Source organism: Panicum hallii, chromosome 6 (assembly GCF_002211085.1).
Source record: "Panicum hallii strain FIL2 chromosome 6, PHallii_v3.1, whole genome shotgun sequence".
NCBI classification, from domain to species: Eukaryota; Viridiplantae; Streptophyta; class Magnoliopsida; order Poales; family Poaceae; genus Panicum; species Panicum hallii.
Genome location: NC_038047.1, coordinates 29,237,894 through 29,248,279, shown reverse-complemented (window position 1 = coordinate 29,248,279; position 10,386 = coordinate 29,237,894). Strand labels below are relative to the sequence as shown.

Here is a 10,386-nt window from a genome sequence, read left to right as displayed (position 1 = left end):
TTGATGATACTAGGTTCCTACCATGCAATGCAACAACGAAATTCAGTGCTCATGTATTCACAATTGCAAACAAGCATCTCTGAACACCCTAACCAAGAACAGAGGCCCTAGAAGCCTTCTCCAGTGGCTGAAACGGAGGGGATGCGGCTGGGAGCTCGTCCTGGGCATGCTAGCCATTGAGAGGCGGCGGCCTAGGCACCCTATCCCTCGCCTTGGAACGGAGGGGATGCGGCTTCATATCCTCCCTGCGCGCTTCAGGCCCCTGGAGCGGCGGCGGCCTGGGCGCCCTCGTCTGGCGCGGTACTGCTCCCGGAGCTCGCTCTGCGGGGACCTCGCCCTGGGGACCTCGCCCTTCGTTGGTGCCTGGGAGCAGCGCCCCCGGATGGCGGCCGGGCCGGAGCTCGCATCGATCCAGCGCCTGGGAGCAGCGGCGCCCCTGGATGGCGGCCAGGCCGGAGCTCGATCCCCGAGGAAGGTGCAGGCTTTGGCCCCCCCCCCCCCCCCCCGATCGATCGGATCGGCTCGGCTCGTGAGGCCCCCAATCGTCTCTGGGCCAAGACAAGTTGCAAAACAGTCTGGATGGTGGGAGGGTTGATATGCAAAACAGCCTAATGATGTTGGATTAAGATCTAATAGCGGTGATTAGTTGATTGCATGATTGCATTTATGCTCTGTTTGCATAGCAGTCGCTGCCATGTCTATAGCATCAAGTGAATTGGCTCAAATATCTTCCCCTCCATCCTATCCTGCTTCCCACCCCACACCGACAGCGGCGGGCGAGGCGCGGGGGTGAGGTGGTTGCCGGCGCGGTTGTGCCGCAGCACTGGGCCGCGTGGCTCGCCGGCGCGCGCGCCCGCCGTCCCGCTCGTTGCTGGCCGCGAGCCCGCCCTCATGCCAGCGGGCGAGCCGGACACCGTCGACCTGCCGGACCTGAGGACCAGCCGCGTCTGGCGCCGTCGTCCGCGTGTCGGGCGACGCGCGGGGTGAGGCCGCGGCCGGTGCGGGCGGCTCCCACGCGTTGTGGGTGCTGCTTCGAGGTGCCCGGCCCCGCGGCGGCTGGCCAGGCGCAGGCGGCCTCCGCTCCTGGTAGCGCGGCGCAGCGGGCCAGGGCAGCAGACCGTCGCGGGCGGCCTCCACGCACCCGCCGGGGTGAGCGGCGAACAGGGCAACCAGTGGCCGGACGCGGTGGCTAGGGCGAGTGGCGCCTATCTGGAGCCCGGGCCGCCTCAACCCCGCCGCTGATCCCTGTCCTCCACCCTCTGCTATTGGCCGTTACGGTAATTTAACTGGTGCTGACCGTCGTCTCGATGGCTCCGGCCATTACTTGGGCCTGCTCGCGGGAAAAGCCACAGGCCCACAGCGGCTTTGGCTTCTTTGGCTTTGGCACAAGGAGAAGCTGCAGGCAGACGGCTGTGGACATGGCTAAGCCTCGGCCGGCCGCCCCTCTACGCCCTCCTCTCCCTGCATCACAATCGCTGCCTTCTCCTCATGCTTTACTTCCAGAGTTCCAGTCCTCATGATGAGTGCTAGGTACGCTCTCTTTCGCATAGAGGAAGAGCAGCTGTCTCTTCACCTCGCTTGTTTAATTCTCCAACAAATCTTTGCTTCTATTTTCTGCGAGAATAGGTGTTGCTTGAAGTGAGTGGTGCATCGCAGGAGCTCATTGGTGAGATCTAGATTGCAGCTGATGGATTATAAGCGCGCCACTTTGCCAAGGTCATCATGCCTCCAAGATGTTCGATGAAATACTAGTAAGGTGCATTTGAATGAGAATAAACCTGAGATGAGAACTCTATTGTTGGAATCATGATTCTGTCATATGATAACAACAGGTGGGTTCCTCTGCCGCAGGTGGGTTTTGTGACTTCTTTCTTGGTCTGAACAAGAGGACCTACAAGATGGCTGGGGAGGATATGGAAGGCAACGTGCTGGGGGAACTACAAGGAGCCCTTCATTGGCTGGATGACCGCTGCCGTCAGCTTCGTCATGATTGTTGCACTGATCCCTCTCAGGAAGTTCAGTGAGCTAAGGCCCCTCTATTTGATTTTAATAACTGGGAGACACTGAGTTATGTCAACCAAGTATGGTTTGATAATGACCGGTGATGAAAAAGGCACGAAGCCACCTATCACTACCGGAAACGCGGTCTTTGCCGAGTGTCCGCGCCTTTGCCGAGTGCTAAATATCGGGCGCTCGGCAAAGAGATTCTTTGCCGAGTGTTACACTCGGCAAAGAAAAACACACGGTAAAGTAACCCTTTGCCGAGTGCCAGGCGCTCGGCAAACCGAAACACTCGGCAAAGACTACTTTGCCGAGTGTCGGGCACTCGGCAAAGCGCGACACTCGGCAAACGAGCGCCACGTAATTAACGGCGTCATTCTTTGCCGAGTGCCTACTCGAAGACACTCGGCAACGAGGCATTTTGCCGAGTGCCTGGGAAAAACACTCGGCAAAATGTACATTTTTTTCTCTATATTTCGTCCAAATTTTTTTATATTGGCATCCTACATTCTCCTTAACAACATATATAATTTAGGTTCATTTCTCAAAGTGTCTGCTATATTTCGTCAATTTATTTTATTTTATTGAATTTCTTGAATAATTCAAATCTGAACCGCGTGGTCATTCGAATAGTGGAAAAAATGAATGAAAAATTATTATTTATATCAATGAGCATGCTTTGATGCCTTATCGAAAACAGGACCTGAAATTTTAAAACTACTATTCACAAAATATGGCGACTAAATTGTGTTCGAACCGTATTTAAATTGTATAAAAGGCAAATTTGGTTAGAAAATTATGAAACTTGTCGAGATGTCATTTTATGATGTGAGGATATTGTGATAGATTTTTTATAAGGTTTCGTGAAAGTTTGCCATCTACGATGTTTAACACCTAATCGGTCTATATATAAAATCATACACCTATTTGGAAAACTTTCAATTTGTAAGCATCGTATATTGTAACTTTAAAGAAACCTCGTCAGATTTTTATCATAGCTTCCCCATATGATATCATTACTTCTCGAGAAGTTTCATAATTTTCGGACCATATTTGCTTTTTATACATTTTAAATACAACTGAACAATAAGTTCGTCGTCATGTTTCGTTGACAACAAATTTGAAATTTTTGATTTTTTTCTCGATAAGATCTCAACGCATGCTTGAATAACATGAATATCATTTTTTGATTCATTATTTTCCATTATTCGTATGACTTGTAGTTCAAATTTCAATAATTACAAGAAATTCAATAAAATGAAATAAATTGACGAAATATATCAAACACTTCGATTAATGGGCACAAATTGCACGTACTGTTGCACAGAATATAAGTATCACAGCAAAAAAAGTTTGGTGCCAAATGGATGTAAAAAATTAAAATTGTTTGCCGAGTGCCTTTTAGGGGCACTCGGCAAAGCCTCCTCTTTGCCGAGTGCCTTCGATTTTCGACACTCGGCAAATCCTCCTAGTCTTTGCCGAGTGTCCCGGATCTGGGGCACTCGGCAAAGAGTGGATATATACAGTCCTGCCCGTTACCCACGCGCTTTTCAATTCACAGTCGCTTCCGCGCCCGCGCCCCCGCCCCCGGCCCCGCCGCGCCGCCGCCGCTCCCCCGGCCGCGTCCCCGGCCTGCGCCCCCGCCGCCGCCACGCCCCCGGCCTGCGCCCCCGTCGCCGCCGCTCCCCCGGCCGCGCCCCCGGCCTGCGCCCCCGTCGCCGCCGCTCCCCCGGCCTGCGCCCCCGGCCTGCGCCCCCGCCGCCGCCGCGCCGCCGGCCCGCGCCCCCGCCGCCGCCGCGCCCCCGGCCCGCGCCCCCGACGGCGCCGCGCCCCCGGCCTGCCCCCCCGCCGCCGCGGCGCCCGCCGCCGTCGCGCCGCCGGCCCGCGCCGCCGCCGCGCCCCCCCTCCCGCGCCCCCGGCCTGCGTTCAATGCTGAAGGAAGTCAGGTAATCCTTTTTGCTGAATTAGGCCCGACCATAAACAGATTGTATTGTAAGTAGAAGTACGTAGAGCTAGAGCCTTTTGGGAGAGAAAGTTTTGGGCTGTTCTAGTGGTAATTTGCATGAAACTATGTACCAGGTAATTAGGAGGTAGATCACAAGGGCATTAAACATCGATGGCAAGAGAGGTCCATGGCCCAGAATATGATCCCACCACAGAGGATCTCGACACAGAGATCGTCATGAGGGTCGGAGGAGGTAAGAAGAAAGGAAGGTACTGGATTGCCGATGGCGCAATCGACTCGTCCTCTACTCCTACACTTTCTCAGATCCGAGCAAGGAGCACGAGTGCGAGCCCAGCCATACGACCTCGGCAGGACACTTCATGCCATCAGATACAGGCACTCCAGGTTATTCCTTCTTTGTCCGTCGCTCGTTGATTATTACATACGTTTTGTTTGCATTATTGTAACATTAGCGTGAAAACTGTGCAGGGCCAGCTGCAAGAAGAGACAAGGAAACGACAGGAGTTGGAGCAAAGGATGAGTGCTCTACTTACTTACATGCACGCTGCAACGGGTGTACCTCCGCCACCTTCTCTGTTCGCGCAACCTCCACCACCTGATCCGTACTCTACTCCAGTAAGTATAAAAAATATAAAATATAGATTGTTTTAGCAAATTTAAATATATAGTCTTTGCTATACATTTAGATAAACATTGTTAGTATATGAAAATAGCTTTTCCTTAGTCAGTTGCAGACAAACTTTAGCTTCTTTTCTTTTAAAAGGCTTGTGATTGTCCTTTTATGAAATGGTAGGGCACCTTTTTAAAAGATTAGAGGGCACCTTTTTGTCCATTTATGTTTAACAGCCACCAGGTGCTTGTGTCCCTTGGTGATCTTCTCCCTAAGGCGCTTGACAGCCACCAGGTTGCCGTGCTCGAGCGTGGCCTTGTACCCCCTGTCAGGCTGCCATAGTTGGGGAGGATATGCTTAACCCGATAATTTAAAACAACATCAGAATTTGTTAGGAGTAACTCATATTAGTCCATGTGGAGCTCTGTAAGAAACAAAGGGTTTGATGGCAAAAGCATATGTCCATGCCAAACCTCATGCTTTACTTTGTCTCTGTTGTTCTCTGTAACTACATTTTGCAACCCTTAGTTTGTCACTTAATTAGTAAACATATGTTTGGAGAACATTCGAATATTGTGAAAACATTACGTAACTATTTAGCTAATATCCATGATGGGAAAAAGTCAATCAGGCAGACATATATAAAACTGTTGCTGTTTGTTAGCTTAATTTATGTACGATCGTCATTTATCTTGTCTCACTTGCAATCTCTTCTTCTCTGTGTAGAGACAATCGGCGGCGTCAAATGATCCGCATGCACCATCATCTCCAAATCAGGCAACTCCAAATCAGCCATCTCGAAATCTTCATTTGTGACATTTGAGGTTGTGTGTGGTGAGCTTGTGTGCTGAACATGTGTGGTGAACTTGTGTGTTGAACTTTAAATGAACTTTTATCGTTGTTAACACTTATGTGAAAAACTTGTGTATGTGATATTACTTGTGTGTTGACGAGACTTTGTTAAATTTGGTTGTCACGATAAGACTTGCGTCAATTTGGTTGTGTATGTGAAATTTCAAATAATATGCCTGTGTGAATATATAATATGCTTGCGTCAATATGTGCCAGTGTAAAATGCCACGAAAAAAACAAATTAAAATCTTTTAAAAAACCTCTTTGCCGAGTGTATAAAAAAAGCACTCGGCAAAGTGACCTGAACTTTGCCGAGTGCCACGTAACAGGCACTCGGCAAAGTGACCTAAACTTTGCCGAGCGCCCTATATTTGGCGCTCGGCAAAGTCTGCCCTTTGCCGAGTGCCACGTCACAGGCACTCGGCAAAGAGCCAGCCTTTGCCAAGCGCCAAACAGAGGGCGCTCGGCAAATATTAGGGTCTTTGCCGAGCGCCAAACCGAGGGCGCTCGACAAAGAGCCGTCACGGTCCGAACGCCGTCACGGCGACTTTTCTTTGCCGAGTGCCTAATCTGACACTGGGCAAAGCCTTTGCCGAGTGCCCGATAAAAGGCACTCGGCAAAGACGTCTTTGCCGGAATAATCACTACCGAGTGCCCTTTGCCGGGTGTTACACCCGGCAAAGCCTTTGCCGAGTGTTTTCAGGGCTTTGCCGAGTGTCGTAGACACTCGGCAAAGCTCCTGAATCCGGTAGTGTATGTTGTGTGGCACTTCTTTATATAGAGTACTAACTGCTTTTCTTGCTGTTTGATGTACATCTTTCCAAATGCAGTTGCAGATTTTAAAAGGCGAGGAAGTTTGAATAACAATTTAACTTTACCCAATCAGAAGCATCACTAATAATATCAATGTCGTTATGCTTGCCTTTGTTTTGGGAATAAACAAATTCTTTAGACGGAATACATCGTATTTGCATTATCACAGCCATAAGTTGGCAGAATAAAAAATTAAAAAGCAGCATAACTCCACCACACAAGGGTGTAAATTGATAACCTTGGGCACAAAGTTGATTGATAACCTTGAGCACAAAGTTGATTGCTAAACATATGTGTTATCACCCTTTTGAAAAGGGACCTAATTTTGTTCTAGATATTAATCAATGTAAATTATCTTTGTGTGATATAAGATTGAGTTTTGAAGATCATTTTAGATCATTTGCACTTCAATTCTTATTTATACTTAAGGTACTTCTTTACCCATATTTAGAATCACCATGTAGAACTCTTGTTTATCCCTTTTTCAGGTCATCATCTGACACCAAGAAAGCTTCCTCAGAAAAATCTGGAACCTCCAAAACCCCTCATTCCCAAAAAAACAAATGAATTTGGTCAGTCTTCCTTTCTTACTCAAACATTAATATCAGAATAAGCAAAAAAAAAATGTTAACCATGCTACTTTGCTTCATTCATTTTCTTACAGGTTGCCAATCAGATACTACTGCTTCTAAATGCAAGGCTTTTATTTTGTGGCCATGTTGAACTGCCATCCTACTTATGAACAGCAACTATATTTTGTGGTGATTATCAAACTTCGTCCAATCACCAATCATCACCAGATTTTATGATGATTACTACTACTTCCAAGTGCAAGTATTTTGTTTTGTGGTCAGCTTGAACTACCATATTACTTTTGAACAGCGACTATATTTTGTGCTGACCATTCATGTTTGTCGAAGCACTAATCATGATCAGACCTTGTGGTACTTTTTCATTGTACTACTTGCAAGTGCAAGTTTTTTGTTTTGTGGTCACCTTGAACTGCCATATTGCTTTTCAACGGCGACTACATTTTCTGGTGACCATCCATATTTGTCAAACAACTAATGATGGTCAGACCTTGTGGTACTTCTCATTGTATATATAATCATCTGTTATGCATAAGACTCTAGCTATGGCAGCAGAATTATAGTAAATCCATTTCTTCTGAATCAACTAAGCAGTTATATTGTATTATAGACAACTTTGCAGTGTATATATATATATATATATATATATATATATTAACTATGGATTGTATTATATGTACAGTCATCTTCGATGTATGCATAGTCATCTTTGTAGTGTTTTTCTTACTGTAATATATACAATCATGCATTGTAATATATGTACAGTCATATTCCAATAAAACCAGTCTTAATATTCATCCTTATCTTTTCTTGCGCGCATGGGCGCGCGCCAACTACTAGTGACAACAAAATGCAGCAGCGGGAGCCTTCTTCGACATTTTTGAAACAAAATGTTGCATTAATTTTTGCTAAAGTGTTGAAGTAGTTTTCTTTAAATGCTGATTCAGTTTGATAAAAATGTTTAATCTACCATTTCGTATTTTGTTTGCACAAACTCCAACATCATCACCTGTTGTTGTTCTTAGACACGTGCCATATGAGGATGCTGGGCCATCAAATGCAAAAAGTCTGCGGCCGGGAAAAGAAGAAAAAGAAACAGCAAAGCGCTCTCTGCGACATAGCCGCTCGCAGTCGCGCGCGACTGCAAACATTGGCGGTGTGCGTGACCTTAATATCAGATGGTTGAGGCCTTTTTCCGTTTTGGTACGGTGATGGGTGGGATATCTATTTATAGTGTGATTAACTGCTGTATCGTCGCACAGGTTCACTGCAGATAATAATATTTTAGAATAAAATAAAATATTTCAGAACAAAATAAAAGGTTGGAGATAACAATATTTTTATTTTGTTTTGAAATATTTTATTTTATTATGAGACATTGCTATTTTCAACGGACACGTACGATCGTAGGATGACGCTTGTGGCAGCTGCGATGAATAGATGTGCCTTGATGTCGCCTAGGGTGGGCCATTCTGGAGAATCAAGAAAGCGCTAGCCGTGCTGCCTTGCTGGGCCGGGAAAGAGACAAGGACATGAACAGAGCTCGACCGGGAAAAAAGACCGGAGGGAAATGGAGATAGGCTAGGCTGAGAAAGATTTTTCTTGAACTATGTTTTGAAAACAGGTTTTAAATACGAGTGGGTTTTTATTCAAATATTTGGACCTTACACAGAACGAAATATATTTCTGAATTCGTATTTTCTACACCAATCACACATGCATATGTTATCAGAAAACAATTTAATTGGAAAGAAATGGCTGGAGAAGACATAAGTACTCGAAGGTACGAGCACCAGCTAGCCTTGTTTCCTACAAGCTGGAACTTGATGGTCTTCGTCGGTTCCTGGCACGAAAATTCAAACTAACCCAACTTCAATCACATCGTGTTGATATGATCGCAGAAAGTTCAAACGGTAAACATGCACTAAGTCACATAATACTGACTATTGGATGGATTTATAGCCATTAGTGGAGAGGCAATGTATATGCCAATTTATTTCATCTTCAGCAAAAAAATGTCAAATCTTAAATTCGCTAATCAAATATATATATATATGGTTAGAAAGGAAACATTCGCTGTTTCTTCTCAGCTGGCATGTGCAACTTTTGGTACAGGTTACATCTATATATGAAGTGCCGTGCAAGATGCAAGATGAACCTGCATTATATGCCGTTGACAGGCCAGTTGAAGTCCTTTTTCTCTGCTAATATTATTAGCCTATTCACTATAGCTGAATTTCCACTGAATTTAGAGGACGCCTCTGGCACAGTTGATTTCGACTACTCTCGTCATCATATGGAAAGTTTTTTTTCTCTCAACTGATTAATTAATTAATTTGACAACAAATCTCAAGTTAATATATTCTGAACAAGTCTGTCATATGGAAACCTGAAACTTCTGCAAATATGCGTCTGTACTCCTGATAGAGAAATAATACTATCTGCATGTGCAGACAGTCCATATGGCCAGCCTGGACCAAGGTAGATATGAACTCCAATGGTCACCATGTCAAGCCATCGAACCAATCGAACCCTACCTAGTCTCTTCCTCTCTACAAAATACGTGTGTTCTGTGCCTGATTTCTACACGCTATATAGGTTCACACGGTCTGCATTAATTTGATTTTGACATGGAAAGTTCAAAGTAAAGATATACTAGCTACATACACATGTTCTTCGGCTACACCTTACACGTACGTTCTGACTTTCAGAGAACTTAGCTACGATTGCATGTCAGTTTCTGAAAGCTCAACTAACGATTCATGTCTGTTGAACTTAACAACGATAAACTTCTGCGAAGTCGCAGATTACAAACAACTTGTACATCGTCTTTTGTTTAATTCAGGAAGGAAGCAGGAGAGCATCAACTCCTGGTTTTGTTGTCATCCTCCTATGTATAACCCGGTGTAAAATAGGAATAGTTCTTTCTGTTCAATTGTCACCTTGCACATGAATATAGCACGGTTATTAGATGGTTTCGCAAAAAAAACACAGTTACATGAAATACTGAATGAAACTATAATTTGCGACATTTCAACAAGTCGCATCAGATCGTTATATCAAATACTGATTTTCGCAAGATGAAATAGTTAAGGCATGATTAATATATCCATAATTTTATGGATTTGACCATTCAAACAGCATGCATAAAGGCTCAGTAAATACTTTAGGTAGCATGCGCAATCCTCAGAGACATGGCCGGGCAAACGTGAGAAGCTTGAACAAACATATTGCTATGCATGGTTGCCTATATCCAAAAATTGTACTGTCCTTGGCGTCACAAACTGGTATTCTTAAAATAAAAATACAAACAATATGCATTAGATATTTCGAATCGCATCTGCAAATAATCTTCGACGAAAGTAAAATCTGGTGCTGCCTGAACCCCTTCCACGGTGATCTTGGATTAATTAAAGAAACAGACGGGGCAGAGACTACCTGACACTATTTTCATTGGCAGTCATCAGATTTTTCTTCATGATCTCAGTTTTTATTACCCATCCTATTCCAAAACGTATGTCATTCTAATTTTATCATCATCCTAAGTCAAGATT

The 10,386-nt window shown here is 45.2% G+C and overlaps 1 long non-coding RNA gene across 1 annotated transcript; it reads left to right on the top strand.

Moving 5' to 3' along the window:
• Window positions 1-755: 755 nt before the first annotated feature.
• LOC112897520 lies at window positions 756-7,403 on the top strand. The gene is made up of 5 exons (XR_003229674.1): window positions 756-1,530; window positions 1,627-1,756; window positions 1,852-2,015; window positions 6,731-6,814; window positions 6,907-7,403. It is a non-coding gene; the product is annotated as an uncharacterized LOC112897520 (long non-coding RNA).
• Window positions 7,404-10,386: the final 2,983 nt, after the last annotated feature.